General features: G+C 38.7%; 1 protein-coding gene across 1 annotated transcript in view; it reads left to right on the top strand.

Moving 5' to 3' along the window:
* Window positions 1–15,595, top strand: part of FCHSD2 (FCH and double SH3 domains 2) — a 239,276-nt gene that overhangs the window by 167,541 nt on the left and 56,140 nt on the right. The gene's annotated exons all lie outside the window — the stretch shown is intronic.

Raw genomic sequence — 15,595 nt, 5'->3', positions numbered from 1 at the left:
CAGCTCTGTGCTTCTTGGAGTGGAGCTGTAGCTAATGCAGAGAAATATCCAACTGCAGGAAACACCTGGGCGTGCTACACTTGGGAGGCAGGTGGGGCTGAATCTGAAAGTTTTAACTGGAAACATTCAACATTCCTGGATTAGAAGTCATGGAAACAGACATCCTGAAAAGATTACTCAGCTTTTCATTTTGAAACACTAATTTTTTTTTGTTGAATTTTAAATCCATTGCTGAAAACAAGTGACAGAAAAAAGAAACTATATTGAAATATCCTTATGGTTTCCTTGGCATCTTGGCTTTGCATGTTACTTTGATATCTTTGATTTAACTGTTAATGGCTGACCAGCAATTAGAACTTGCGGCTGTTCATTCACAATGAAAGATTCCCCTGTGCAGAGAGCCTGTACAAAGTCTATGCGCCACTACTTCAGTGTTACTTAAGTGGTACTGGTGAATTTCACCCTAAAGGAATAATCAGAAATTATTGCCTTGTCTTTCTAAAATGTATTGTTGAAATTCTGGACTAGTAATTTATACATTTTAATGGTAGTTAGTAGAATTTCAGTCTGAGAACTGGGATGGAATTCACTCATTCAGTGGTTGCTTAGCACACAAGCAGAAGTGGGATTGATACCTATAATCTTCATATAGTTGTTTGGCTGACTCAGGGTGAAGGAGTGTAGACCAAATGTTCTGCAAGCAGCAGGAAAATGTTTGGTACATAACAGGAATGAAATCTCAAAGTACTATAGTGGCTGACTAGTATTTAACACTGCAGGAGAAAACATTTTCCTCATTGTCCACATTGGTATGAATGGCACAGCAATCAACTTACTAGAATTTATATGACTACAGAGACCTTGGTAGAGAATTTGAATAGGATTGTAAAATAATCTTCCTAGAGTTTCTGCCATTTCCAAGGACCAAGGAAATAAACTAGTGGCTGAGGAGGTGGAGAAAGATTGGGTTTCATGAATCATTTGTTGTCTGGAGAAAGGGGACTGTAAGGATTAATTATGACTTCCCTTTGAATGGCAGGGCAAAACATTTCCTAGGGGCTTGAAACTAGGAAGAAAGCTGGAGAGGAACAATAAGGGGGAGATAAGATCCAGAAAGGCAAATGGGCAATATTACAGTATGGGCAATATTACAGTAAGAATACACTATGTAGAGCATCAAACTGGATATAAACCACAGTTATACCTTAAGAAGTGCTAAAGTAAAAATGGCTTGTAGCGTTCTGTTTTTTTTTAATGGCTCCACATTTACACAGTTTTAGTGAGACCAGAGTGAGAAGGATTAGAAATCTTATAAAAGCTCATGAAGTTTCTAGCCCAGTTTTAAAGACTCAAGAAAGATTTGGGTGGAAAGCGGAAGAGGGGTATCCCAAACCCCTGTGAGACAAGAAGCTTCTGAGGGGTCCCTAGATTCTTACACTGTTTTGTACTTTCCCTTCAGCAAAGTTATTAACTTCCTACTTGAGGATGGCTTGGCAGATTCCCATCAGAGGTGGTCTAGGGTTTATTCCGCTGGGTGGGGTGGATGGATTTGTTAGGGTGTAGTCATTTGCTTTGCCACCCTGTCATTTGGGATACTGCTATTCAAATCCCATTTAATCTGTACTGAGGGCAATTGGTCCTTAAAAAGCAGAATGTCTTACCTTGTATTAATTTCATACAGACCGGTTCCACTAATGTAGATGCCTACCAGTCAGCCTTTGTTGCTCAAATGGCTGGCTGTTCAAATTTGAGAGTTAAGCAATGACATAAGCAATAGCTTCCTCTTTGGAAGTCACTGATCTGTGGGGTAAGAAGGCTGTAGACTCCAGAGTACGAAGGAAGACGTGTTCCTTCATTGTGATTGTGGCCTCTTATGAGGGGAGCTGAATGCAACTGGTCTCCACCGTGAAACTGATCCACAGAAAGGAATTATCAGCTTTTAGTGTTTACAAATTGCAGAGATAATTGTTTGGAAAGCTGGTTGAAGAGCACCTTCTGGCAGGAAAATATTCTGCAGTATGATTTGTCCACTTGCACTGCCAGTCTTCATACAGAAGAAATGCACATTTGTTCAGATTGTCATCACTGCTAGACAAATTGTATGGGTAGGGGGAATCCCATTTTCAGGAAGGAAAACAAATATTCCTTCTCAGATTCTGTAGATGTAGAATGTCCAATTACAACACCTCACTGGAACAGAATGTAGTCAGATTGACTGAGAATATTGCACAGTGTTTTACATAACTATTTAAACTCAGAATTAAGTGCTAAACTGTCCATAAAGTAGTGTCGGTTTCCAAACTGAAATTAACACATTTTAAAATTCTGAACAAATTTTACTTAGCTTCATGATTTTAAGAGTCTGCGGCTTACAGATTCTAATCTAGCTGTGCTCAAATGGTATAGGAACATATCTGCCTGTGTTCTGGTAAATTCCACGCTAAAAAAAATTGGGAGAAAATACTGTTTCAGTTAAATGTGTTTGAAAGATACGATCATGAGGTGAGGATCCCAGTCTGAATGCTGGGATCCATGGACATTCAGATTTATTCTTCAGAAAATTATGTTCAGAGTATATGGGGAATCACTTTTAAATGAGATTTAAAGCTAGTCAGAAAACAATATGAAATTTTCAAAAAGTCTTTTTAATCTAAATTCAAAATGTTGATGAAAAGTTGTCAGTATTTGAATTTCTCTACTAACAACATTTGACTTAGTGTGCAGAGTACATCACCCAGCTCATTTCCACTTCTGATTTTCCTATCCACCTGTCTTTTTCCTTTACTTTCTTTCATGTCCTCCATTAAACTGGGATCATAGTTATGTCAAACCTATATCTTTAGGATAAAGCATAATGTGTAACAAATTGATCAGTATGTGCTTCTGGAAAAACTAAATTTTGAATGTTAATCAGGTTATGATTTTAGAAAAAATATCAGTGGAACCTTATCCCTTATACTCCTTCCTAAACAGTGGAGCTGGGTATTCAATAAATAACAAGAAGGTGACCCTGGTGCACCTTTTGTACGTGTTTGTGTGGGTGTCCATGTGTATTAAAAAAAAATTTGGTCTTTGAAATGAGTATTCCGTGTACCAGATTCCTTACTCTCTGGACAGGTAGAACAAGAACAATCACTTGTTTAGCAATCTAAAAAAATAAGGCCTGAGAAATAAAAGTTAATACAGTAAACGTGGGTTTATGTTTGTTGGCAAAGAGGTAGTGCTACATGCACCCAAAAAGTTGTAACAGATTCCCAATGGATAAGACATTACAGTGGGAGTCAGGATACCTGAGTTCTAATCCCAGCTCTCCCACTGACTGAACACCTCTGTGGCCTTTGAAAAGTCACATCACTTCTCTGTGCATCTGTTTCTCTTCCCATGATTTCTTTCTTGTCTGTGTAGATTGTAAACATTTTGGGGCAGGGACTGTCACGTGCTGCATGTTTATATGTTGCCTAGCACAATGGTGCCCCAGTCTCTTTTGAGGCCTCCAGGCACTACTGTAATACAAATCATTTCTATGCTGTCCAGTATTTAAACATTTTCCCCTCATAATCAGTATAACACCAATTTGATTAAGTTTATCCAGCCTTATCAGATAAGCATGTGGATAACATCCTCTCCTTTTCTCCAGTCAAATTAGCTAACTCAAGATATAAATAACAGTGAGCTCACTTGAATGAAGTTTAACTCATGAAATGTGGTCATCAGAGCAAAATATATTTAGAAGTTTCTAATCATAAGTATTTTTTTTAATTCTTGCTAAACATCAACTAAAATTTTTATTAAATTAACTGGCTGGTCCACCAATCTACCCACCGCTCCTATTCTCCCCTGCCCACAGTTAAAAATGAAAACATGCTGAAGTGTGTTTGCTATATATCAAGAAACTTATACTGGCACATGTCACCATAGTGTCTTAAATATACAGATGGTAAGAGCATGACAAAAGGTAAAAAGTCATGGGAGGGGGAAAATTTAATCAAGTTTATGGAAACTTGATAAGGCAAACCCATTTTGAGTGACCTCATGGAGGTAAACTGCTTTCATGAAGGTTCCTTTATAGCTATCTCTGAACTCCATTGGTAGGGGACAAACCTTTCACAATTTTTTTAACCACAGAGACAGAGTGGTACATTGTAAAGTTTCTTACTGTTGACTCTCCCAGTGGTGCTCGGAGGGATTGCATATGTACCTCATTAGCATTACTCCCCCATGAATAAATGAGAAAATGGACTTAAAAAAAGAATAAGTTATAATTGACATGCCGAAGTCTCAAGTGATATTTTGGGAAATAGAGTTTAATCTTTAATGCTGCAGTGCAGCGGCTGTACCTTAGCATGCAGCTATATTGTTTTTTCCTAGTTATTCAGCTATTACAGTGATTGCAGTACCATGGGGCTCAAACCATTTTCCTTTAATGGGCGTATTGATCATTTGTGTGAACTGCAGAAGTAGCTAAAAATAGTATTACATTGATTTTTTTCCATTGTACTCCTCAATTTTAGTAAAACTAGTATAGTTTTAGAACAGATTTTTTAAAAAAGCTGAGTTGTGCACCTTAACTATACCCACTTAATTCTGTTAACTATCTGGTATTTAGCATGAATTCATTATTTTGAAAAGGACCTGTGTGATTTGAATCAGATTGGTAACTGTCAAGTCTGTGGGACACTTTGAAACATCGTTATATATGGTTAGTATGTTCATATATGGTTAGTATGTTTAAATCTTGTACAGTTTAGAAGAAACCCCACTGATGGGAATTTAAATAATTTGTATTTTTTTTTTAAATTGCAACTTAAATCCGTTATACCCAAACTAGACAGATTAAGGGAGCATGTTTACAAATCCTCTAAGAGTAAATAAAATAGATTGTAAACCTACAGTGATAAGTATTTGGGTTCATTGAATATGTGTAGGGGTAAAGAAAAGAAAACAAGGAAATAAAGAAACATATAATTGGTAAGTATGACATATCGTGTGTGTGTTTGTGTGGCTTTTCATAAACTATTGAGTGAAGTTCAAGGTCTTGGTCCTTATCTTCAAGGCACCAATGCCTTGGGCCCAGGATATCTAATAGACCACCTGAAGCTCCTGAATGAAAACAATGGTTGACAGCTCCAATCTTCTAACATAATGGTCCTCCACAATAAAGGAGAAAGCTCATCTATGTGGGTAATGGCTTTCTTGGGGCTGGTGTGAGACTGTAGAATGAGCGCTCATAGGAACTGGGGACTTATCAGTAGTGGGCGCGGGAAGATGAGGTGGGACCATTTTGTCTCAGACCCCCTGTTTGAGAGGGCTCCCAAACCTAATGCAGTGTGACTCTGGTGAATGGGTCACAGTGCCATTTGGGTTTTGCCCAGCTATGCCTTTGTCATGATGGAGAATGGCAAGGCCAAATTTGAGTGAGGTAGCATTGCGATCCGGTGCGCCAGGTCGCAGTACTCCGGTGAGGAGCTGGAGCCAGCCCTGTGACACAGGAACTATCATTGTGGGATGAGTGCAGGGTGCGCTCACTGTCCAAACCCCCCACCCTTCCCCTGGGGCCTCCCTTCTGTTATTGCACCTGTTTTTTGGTGTGGGTTGGTTTTGTTTTGTTTTGTTTTCTGATGGGCTGGGGGGGGGGGGGTCTCCATTTCAGATTTATTCCCAGGCCCCCCAAAACCTTTGTGGCTCTGATTATCATGGACATAACCACCTTCCACTCCCAGTGCAAGGCACACTTCTTTAACCTGCCTTTTGTAGTATAAACATATGGCAGCAGCCAGCATGTACATAGAAAAACCCAGCAACAAAAAACTTACCAAAACAAAGCACTTACTGCATGCACAGTTTGCACCCAGCAGAGAGAATGAGAGAACAAACTACAAATGACAAATGTTAGCCACATCACTTAATGCACTACCAGAAGGCAGCTCAGATACTATAGTGATGGGCACGGTATACGTGCTGTTATAGTTAAGTGCTGTTATAAAGAGGACAGTGATCAATTATTCTTCATGTCCACTGAAGGTAGGACAAGAAGTAGTCGGCTTAGTTTGAAGCAAGGGAGATGTATTAGGAAAAAACTTTCTAACCATAAGGATAGTTAAGCACTGGAATAGGCTTCATGGGAAGTTGTGGAATCCATGGTCTTTTAAGAGAAGGTTAGACAAACACCTGTCAAGGTGGTCTAGATATACTTCATCCTCCCTCAGCACGCGAGGATGGACTAGATGACCTTTTGATGTTCCTTCTAGCCCTACACTTCTGTGATTTGTATAACAGAATAATTTATTTTTAAAAAGTCTGAAAACTGACAAAAGTCCTGGTCCATCAGGTTTATTCCAAAATTATGAAGGAAGTGGTAAGATAGACCCAAGAACTGCCAGTACACAATGTCCTCTTCGGAAACAATAGGTGTACTGATGTACTCCAAAGAAGCTCAGATGACCCATTTATTCAAGAGAGGCTCTTAAGAAATTAGACCTAGAAGGCCCGAGTCTCCACTCTTACACCAGTGTAACTCCATTAACTTTAATTGAATTATTCCTTATTTATACCTAAGTTAATATTTTATATAAGGATAGTCATAGAAATTTATGACTACTCTGAGGCTCTGAAAAAGTTTAGATAAAGCAAATAATGTTCATTTGACTTTAGGAAAACTTTGAATACCATAGTAAACTGAAGCCATCAGCAAGTGTTACCTAGAGAGTGGATACAAGTTGGTTTTGATATTGAGGGAGAAGAGAGCTGTTGTGAGGGAAAGTGGTTTAGGATGGAGGAAAATGAATGGATTGCAATGAGAATCAAAGAATAATTTGTGTTAACTTTATTGCCATATTTTCAGTTTTTGCAGTGCCAAATTCTATTGTTACATGCCTTCCTTTGTATCAAAAATGAAGAATTACTTGTCCAGACTAGAAGTTCATGGTAGTGAGTGGATTCTACAGTTCAGTTTACAGAAATGCACGAGACTAGAAATCATACATTAAAATGGAATAAGTCCAATGAATAGCATAAACATTAAAAAGTAAAGGAGTATCAGGGAAAGGAGGATAAAACACACAACTTTCTGCATTATTTATATAAAGCTGAACATTCATAGAATCATAGAATCATAGAATATCAGGGTTGGAAGGGACCTCAGGAGGTCATCTAGTCCAACCCCCTGCTCAAAGCAGGACCAATTCCCAACTAAATCATTCCAGCCAGGGCTTTGTCAAGCCTGACCTTAAAAACCTCTAAGAACATTCTGGGAATACTGCATTACTGGTCATGTTATGAGAAGAAATGTCTCTTTGTCTATATAAAGAAAAGTTAGTCCGTGGAATAAACAACTATCAGGAATAGCAACTAAAGCAGTTTTTGAAAGAGTTGGACCAATATGTGGAGGGGGGAAAATTGTGGAATGCAACTGTTAACTAAAAAGGATGTGTTTTCCTGACCTTCCTTCCTTTCTTTCTTGTTGTCTTTGGCTAACGTTCTCATGTAGTGCTAATCAGAATACTGCTGATGTCAGCCAACCCCATTGAGTTGTGTTGAATTAATTACTGGTGACAAGTATCAGGGGGTAGCCGTGTTAGTCTGTATCCACAAAAACAACAAGGAGTCCAGTGGCACTTTAAAGACTAACAGATATATTTGGGCATAAGCTTTCGTGGGTAAAAAACCTCACTTCTTCAGATGCATTACTGGTGAGTGAGTTAGGGGATTTTTTTAATGATGACTTGATCATCCTTATTTTTCTTAATCGTTAGGTGCTAAATTTTTGAGAAATTCTCAATATCAGGTACAGTACAAACTAGCCACCAGGACCAAGAACCCTTAACAAACTGTGACCTGTTAGCATTCCTGGGATAAATATAAAAAATACAAAACAGGGTTTGCCTTTTTTATATTAGACTTCTCACAAAAGCAGCTGAAGTGTGGTGCTAAAATTAACTGTTGCCTTAATAAATGTGCATATTGCTCTGAGCAGTTCTAGCTTTTACTATGTGTATAATGAATTCTCATCATCTTATGTTTTGCTGATCACAAACTTCTACGCTTCTTGCAATATAGTTCAACCTTGGTTATCTGAAACTCCCAGATATCTAAAACTGGGTCACATCTCCCAAAGACATTATGTTGAAAATTCCTTTGATTATTGAAAACTACAGCATCCACCAGAATATTTGCATGATCAAGATTATACCGTATATTTAATGGGGTAAAGGTATATTTTGTTTTGAGCCAAACACTGGGAAACTTTTGTCCTGCTTGTGCACTGTGCAGTTTAAATGGGCTTGACAGTTTTAAAACTGCTAGGAAAGTAAAGGTTTAGGATAGTATTAACTTGAGACATTTAGAAGGAAAATGATGAAAATAATATTTTTAAGTTTGTGGCACGACATAGGAAGTGATACAAACAGCATGTCCCAGTGAATAGTGCATGGGACTGAATAAAGAAACCTGGGTTAGTTCTTGCCTTTTTTTATTAACCTGCTGTGTGACTTTGAGCAAGCCACTTCTCCTCTCTGGGGCCTGTTTCTCCTTTCACTTTTTTCTTGTTTTATCTATTTTTACTGTAAACTCGTCAGGGCAGGGCTTTCTCCAACTAAGTCTTTGTACAGTGCCTAGCAATTTAGAGCCCAATCTCAGATGGGGTATTTAGGTGCTACACTAATAAAAATAATTAATAAAAAAGGCACAGTCCCTGTATTCCGATGAATTACAATCTAGTTCCGATACAAACAGAGCAGATCAGACACACATACATATGGTATGTTGATCTGAGCTGGAGGGTGGTGTAAGAACCTAGCTTTGGTATTTTTTTGATACACTGTACCTAAAGAAGGAAGACTTGAGCATCTAGTTTCTGCTTTTGCTTTGATTATTAAACAGGAAAACCTGTTATACCAGCATAATGTAATACCATTGAGGTAATAGATAACATTACAAACACAATTTGTTTAGTTCATTTAAAACTTTTCCTTAAACTGCATTCCAAAAATGAATGGATAAGGCAGGTCAAGGTCAGGTCTAATTTTGTTACAGTACCTCCGCCCATGTAAGGAAATTCTAGCCACCAACATCAACTCTATTGTTTCCTGAACTTTGTAACAGGAAAAAAAAAAGCACAAATAAGTTGCTGAGTAGTATTATGTATGTGACACCAAAAGCCAAAAATAAGCAATTATAAATTTAAACTAGCATTCCATCCATGAATCATACCATTAATCCCTACAATAGGTATTGTCATATAGTTACCCTGTATTAAAAGAAAAAATAAAGATTTTTTTATTTTAAAAAAGAAAAGCTATATTCAGCGTTCATTAAAGGACTCAACACTGTAAACCAGTCTAGTATCAATGGGCGCTATGCAAGCTTGCAGGCATGTTTTGCAAATGTTATTTACTTGATGGGGAAGCTAATATGGTCCATTAGGTTAATACACTAAATTTTTATCAGTGGAAGCTTGTTCATATTACAAAAACACACACATTTCAGCAATCTCTGCTCAAGATAAGATCGTAATTAGAATAGCAGGAATGTTTCAAGTAATGATTGAAATGAACTGGCAGATCTGTCTGGAAGCCTAGTACTGCACCTGTTCACACTATGCCTGGCTCAAACCATGTCTATTTGTCCCTTGGAATTTTAGAGAGAGTGAGAGAGAGTAAAAAATCAGGATACACTTTTTCTGAGCTTTCCAGGAATGCTAATACTCTTAAAATGTTTCTGGTTCATGATTTAATATTTAAATACTAGTTTTCATATCCACTATAATTGAGGCCTGTGAATACTACAGTAAAAGAGACCACTAAATAAATAATTACTTAAATGAACATGCGAGTTATTCAGTGCATATGTCATGTCATTTCTACAGTTACATTTTTGAAGGGCTACAGCAGGCAAACATCCAAATAAACTTAAAATATCTGTAGTTCAGTTCCACTTAAATCTTTGACTGCAGGGAAATCTATAATGTAATATAAAATTATTCAAACCACTACAACTTCTAACTAGAGAGAAAGAAGAATTAAAAGGAAGCTATGATATTGACAAACTCATGAAGCAAATTAGAACTAAGAAAATTCATATCCTCTTTATTAGGAAGCCATTTAGAATCAAATATTCTAAAGTCTGTATTCAAAAACAGAATATTCAAAACATTCTCTTTTTCAAACCTGTTTAAACATCTGTTAAATTAAAAAATATATAGAATTTAGTTAAGCAGTTTTGAAATTGTCTGATTCAGTGATATTTAATGGGATTTAAATTTTCTCACCTTTAAGATGGCAGTTCATCTGAATGGAACAGATTTTATATTAAACATTGCTTGCTTTCTTGGAAAACTTAATTCTGCATTATATAACTTGGTATTGTCTTGAGTCCTGATGATGTCAAAAATTAAATGGGAAGAATCACCTGATCTCTTTTTACATGGGTATCCTCATTTTGTACGCAATATTTAGTATGGTTTTAATATGATAATAGCCTGTTGAGATACAGGAAGGGGGACAAATACTGTGATTATGCAATTAACGCCTTGTTGGTTTTTCATCTTCATCTTCCACTTGAAGTAGACATTTTTGTAAATATCTAGCCAGATTTGAATTGCAGTATTCAAGTATAACAGTCCCTGATGTTTTAAAAGAAATATATAGGAATCCTTATATATAGGTATTAAAATATCAATATGATATTTTTGAAAAGGAAATCTCATTCAATAGTTTGATCATGAGACTGGATATCTGGAATTTGACATGGACTGCCTCTGCCTTGGGCAAATCATTTATTGTGTAGTTCTAGTCAGAAAAATTCATATGTATAAAGGTATATACTTATTGATATATTATACATAATTTTTATGTATAATTTGCCTAACCAGCTCTTAATTTATAATACCCAACTCACCAATTTGCTAGAATAGTTACAATTTGATATAATAGAAAAATGCTTAAGGCATCTTGTAACTCACCAGCATTAGAGTCAAGAAAATGGAATTGATGGAAGTGTCATTTTTTGACATTCTATCATGTTTTTTACCCATGGGGTTTATTTTGCTGTCAAATAAGGAAGCATTATGTTGCACTCATTTATAACTTCAACGAATAAATATTATCAGGGTTGGAAGAGTTCTTATATTGAAGCCAATTTTAATTAATTGAGGGGGGTTCCATCTTTTAAAAGGCAATAATATAGTTCCCAAGTGCATAGGTTCTTACTGCTTTATGTGCTTCCTTGTGGTGTATTTCATTGCGTACTTCAGTGCTGTACTGCTAGTTGACCATCCATATAACCTGTGTGGTCAGAGCTCTTCAGCACAGGACCTGGGAGTGCAATCAGTGGATAAAATGGAAACAATATGAAACTAGTGTTATACTTCCTGTTTTTTCTAAAGCAGGGGCCACATCTGTGTAATAAGAAATCAAGGGCATGAGCGATTTTTATCTATTTATTTATTGGTAAAATTTAAAATGAAAAGTAGGGCTGAGTGGCAAAGAATGAAAACACACTTTATCTAATATAAACGCATGTGTGAGTTTTAAATGAGGACCAAGGCAATGAGCTTTGAAGTTACTCTTCATCTTGATTTGGAATCCTCTATTTTTAAAATATTGGAGTGAAAACTGCAGGTCCTTGTGAATACAGTATTTATAACCAGTTTGTATTAATTACTGGTAAAGTTACAGTGACACTAAGCATTTGGCATGAAAAGTTTCAGATACACATGCACACGATCATGAAAATCTAAATGTTCTTTCATTTGATTTCACTATTACCGTCATTGTGCAAAGATTCTTTAATGAGACACTATAGCCCAATTAAAACTATTTTCCACTTTACTTGTGTCCTCTGAAAATGTGTCAGTGGGACAAGCTATTGGAAGTGTGTGAATGCATACGTGAGCATAATAATATTGCTTGCTCATTTAAAATCACAAAAAGTCAGGAAAGGCAGAAGCTAAGATTCCGATAACATTAACTTGTAGATATTGAATAACTTAAACAAAAGAGTGATGTAGTAGAGCTATGCTGTACCAAGAGGAACTAGAAGAGAAGACATTATGTATGTGCAACATGGCCTACTTTATTTTGGAGTCCTTTCTTTTAAATTTCCTGGTGGATGGGGTGTGAGATAATTTAATTATGTTACCATAATGTTGCATAAACAGTTACTGTTTTTCTTATTAAAGAACCCAAAAATTATGTTAATGTATAATGGTGCCACACACATGGCCCCAAGTAGGGTGTGTGTGTCATGCCATATTGCAGTTGGGAGAACTTCCAACGTTTGCCACTGCTGCTGTTTACCTGGAGCTGGAGTATTTTATCTATTTTTATTTTGATGGCCACATCTTTGCAATGGAAAGAGTTAGAAATTAATTTTTAAAAAGATATAGAAATTAGAAGAAAAACTATGGAATTTCTCAGGGATAACAGCAAACTTTGTACTTGTCAGGTTGGAAAAAGAAGAAGTGTAGTATGGGGATAAATTAGATTATACTAAAATCTTGTAGATGTTACTAAGATTAGAAGTGAGTTTTCCAGGCACTTGTAACTTTATTTTTATTGTTTTCTCCCAAACTAGTCTTCATTGAGGGTAGACTCCATGTCAAGTTTCTAAGTTCACCTATTTTTGCTGTATCTGTGTGGGGTTTTTTTAAGTGAGAATTTTTTTACAAGAGGGAAAGCTTTTTTTTTTCTTTTCTATTTTTCCATAACTAACAAATGACTGGAAGCATAGAAAATTCAGCCCAAATGGTGAACACTTTAGAAAGTTGTGGGGGAAAAAGTTGTAATTATTGTGCACATAGCTACTCTGCATAGCCATATGTTCCTGTTCCCCTTGTCCTCCCTTCATTAATTGTCTTAAATTAGATTGAGAGTTCTTTCTGACAGGGACTGACTCTTAGTCCCAAACTTGTTCACACACAAAGTTGCGCCAGGTTAATTATTGTCTGAAACTGATTTATTTATTTAGTGTTTGCATATTCGCTGAGCCAAGCAATAGCATTCTTAGTGGCCAAGTGGACATCTTGGAGCTCACTGTTGAATTTGGTTATCGGGCACTCTCAAAACCGTGTGTGCAACTGTTTGATCTGCGCTGCAGCTTGTACTGTCTCAAAGACCCCAGTGGTGCTGGTTGGTTGCACAGAGGACTTGCCCAGTCCGCAATCAGTTAAGAAGGGCCTACTCATGACATGGTAGATCAAAGCCAGGAAGGGCGAGCAGTAGGGTCTGTGACAAGGAACTAATTGATGGTTGATGTTGAACACCAGTCTTCCCACCACAGGGACTCCACTGTCACATCCTGGTGTGGCAGCCTTGACCATAGTGGGGGTTGTGATGAAAAACGTGTGGCTGGTGGGATAAAAAGGTTGTTGAACAAGGGCAAGCTTGGGTTGGCACATATCTTCTCAAGAAGCTTGCTAACTGCAATCTCCCTCCTGGTGTAAGTGGGAGCAGTGTGGCTCAGAACTGGAAGCCATGGAACATGAGTCGGTCGGAGAGTTCCTGTGATGATGCGCATTGTTGAGTTGCAGTCAGCATGGTTGGTGTGTGCTGACCAACTCCATAATGGCGCACAGTACTCTGCTATTGAATACAGTAACACCTCGCTTAACGTTGTAGTTATGTTCCTGAAAAATGCGACTTTAAGCGAAACTATGTTAAGCGAATCCAATTTCCCCATAAGAATTAATGTAAATAGGAGGGGGTTAGGTTCCAGGGAAATTTTTTTCACCAGACAAAAAACTATATATTATATAGATATACACACAGTATACGTTTTAAACAAACAATTTAATACTGTACATAGCAATGACTTGCTGCTAAATGATGAACTAGCACTCGGCTGAGCCCTCAAGGGTTAACACGTTGTTAATGTAGCCTCTCATCAAGGCAGCACGAACAGGAGGGAGAGGAGACAGCATTGCAGACAGAGACACACACACACCTTGTGTGTGGGAGAGAGCAAGAGATGCACACTGTCCCTTTAAGTAAGCTGACCCACTCTTAAGTGCATTGTCTTTTTAAGTGGATCAGGAAGTTGAGACAGGAGCTGCTGCCCCAGGCTCTCTCTGTCTCTCTCCGTCCATGTCCCCACCCTGCTCTATATGGAGAAGGGGTAAGCGGGGTGCAGGAGCAGGGGCGAGGGGGACACCCTGACATTGCCCCCCTCCCCCCCCGCATAGCAAGCAGGAGGCTCTGGGAGCAGCTCCAAGGCAGAGGGCAGGAGCAGCACATGACAGTGGGGGGAGGGACAGCTGAACTGCTGATTGATAGCCTGCTGCACAGCTGCAGCACAGGGAATTTAGGGGAGCGGGGAGCTGATAGGGGGGCTGCCGGTCCACCCTGGTTCCAAGCCCCCACCAGCTGGCTGCAACGGGCTGCTCTTCCTGCAAGCAGTGGACAAAGCAGGCGGCTGCCAAACGATGTTAGAAGGGAGCATTGCACAACTTTAAACGAGCATGTTCCCTAATTGATCAGCAACGTAACAACGAAACAACGTTAATCGGGACGACTTTAAGTGAGGAGTTACTGTACAAGATGACAAGAGCTGAAGTCCTTAGGGCTGGAGCATCCACTCCCCATGAAGAACCTGCCAGTTTGCTGAGAAGTTGTTGCATGTCTTGACCTTCTCTGCTATCTTGTTCAGATGGCTTTTGTATGTCAGTGTTCAGTCGACGGTCACGCCTAAGTAAACTGGATATGCTTCGTGTTTCAGCCTCTGGCCATTCATTATGATATTTAATTCCCTCTTAGCGTTGGCATGGTGGAGGTGGAATGTGCTAGAGACTGTTTTGCTGAGACTAAGCTGAAGGCACCATGTCTTGCAGTAGTCAGCCAGCTTTGCAGCGTCTCCAGCTCAGAGAAAGTCAGAGCCTGTAGTCTGCAGCAGATGTCATCTGCATAGATGAACTTCCGTGCTTTACTTGGGTTGGTGGCAGGTCATTGATGTATAGATTGAACAAGATTGGGGCTAGAACAGACTCGCTGGGGTAACCCATTCATCTGTTTTTCCAATTTTTCCAACTTGTTTGTTCACCCACATGCATCCTGAACCATCTGTCTTGGAGTAGCAGTTCGATGGCATCAGTAATCCAGGTGGGAGGACTCTTGCTATTTTAACAAGTGGACCCATGTGCCACACAGTATCATACGCTGCAGTGAGGTCAAGCTGATCATCTGCAAGTGCTAACCAAGTAGACAGTCTCCTGCTTCGCATGGGAAAGACACCCCTGGAGAAAGAAGTGAAGAGTGGAGTCCAGATCGACTAGAGGGTCTTCCGCAGGCTGCAAAAATCCAGAGCTTGCCCTGAACCTTTCACAATTCCAGAGCTGGGCAGAGTGCTACATAACATCAAGTCTGGCACTGCTGCTGGCTGTGACAACATTCTTCCAGAGTTCCTGAAACATCTTGGCCCATGCACCCATTCTTGGCTGGCTCAATTCTTCACAAGGGCCACCAATGAAAGAAGACTGCTGAAAATTTGGTGCATGTCAAAAGTCATCGGCCTCGCAAAACCTGATAAAGACCCAAACCAGGCATCAAGCTACCGCCCAATATCACTGCTTTCTGTGTGTCTCAAGGTTCTAGAGCGCCTACTTTTA

Source organism: Emys orbicularis, chromosome 1 (genome assembly GCF_028017835.1).
Source record: "Emys orbicularis isolate rEmyOrb1 chromosome 1, rEmyOrb1.hap1, whole genome shotgun sequence".
Lineage (NCBI taxonomy): Eukaryota > Metazoa > Chordata > Testudines > Emydidae > Emys > Emys orbicularis.
Note: the sequence above shows the minus strand (reverse complement) of the source record. Positions and strands in the feature narration are given on the sequence as shown.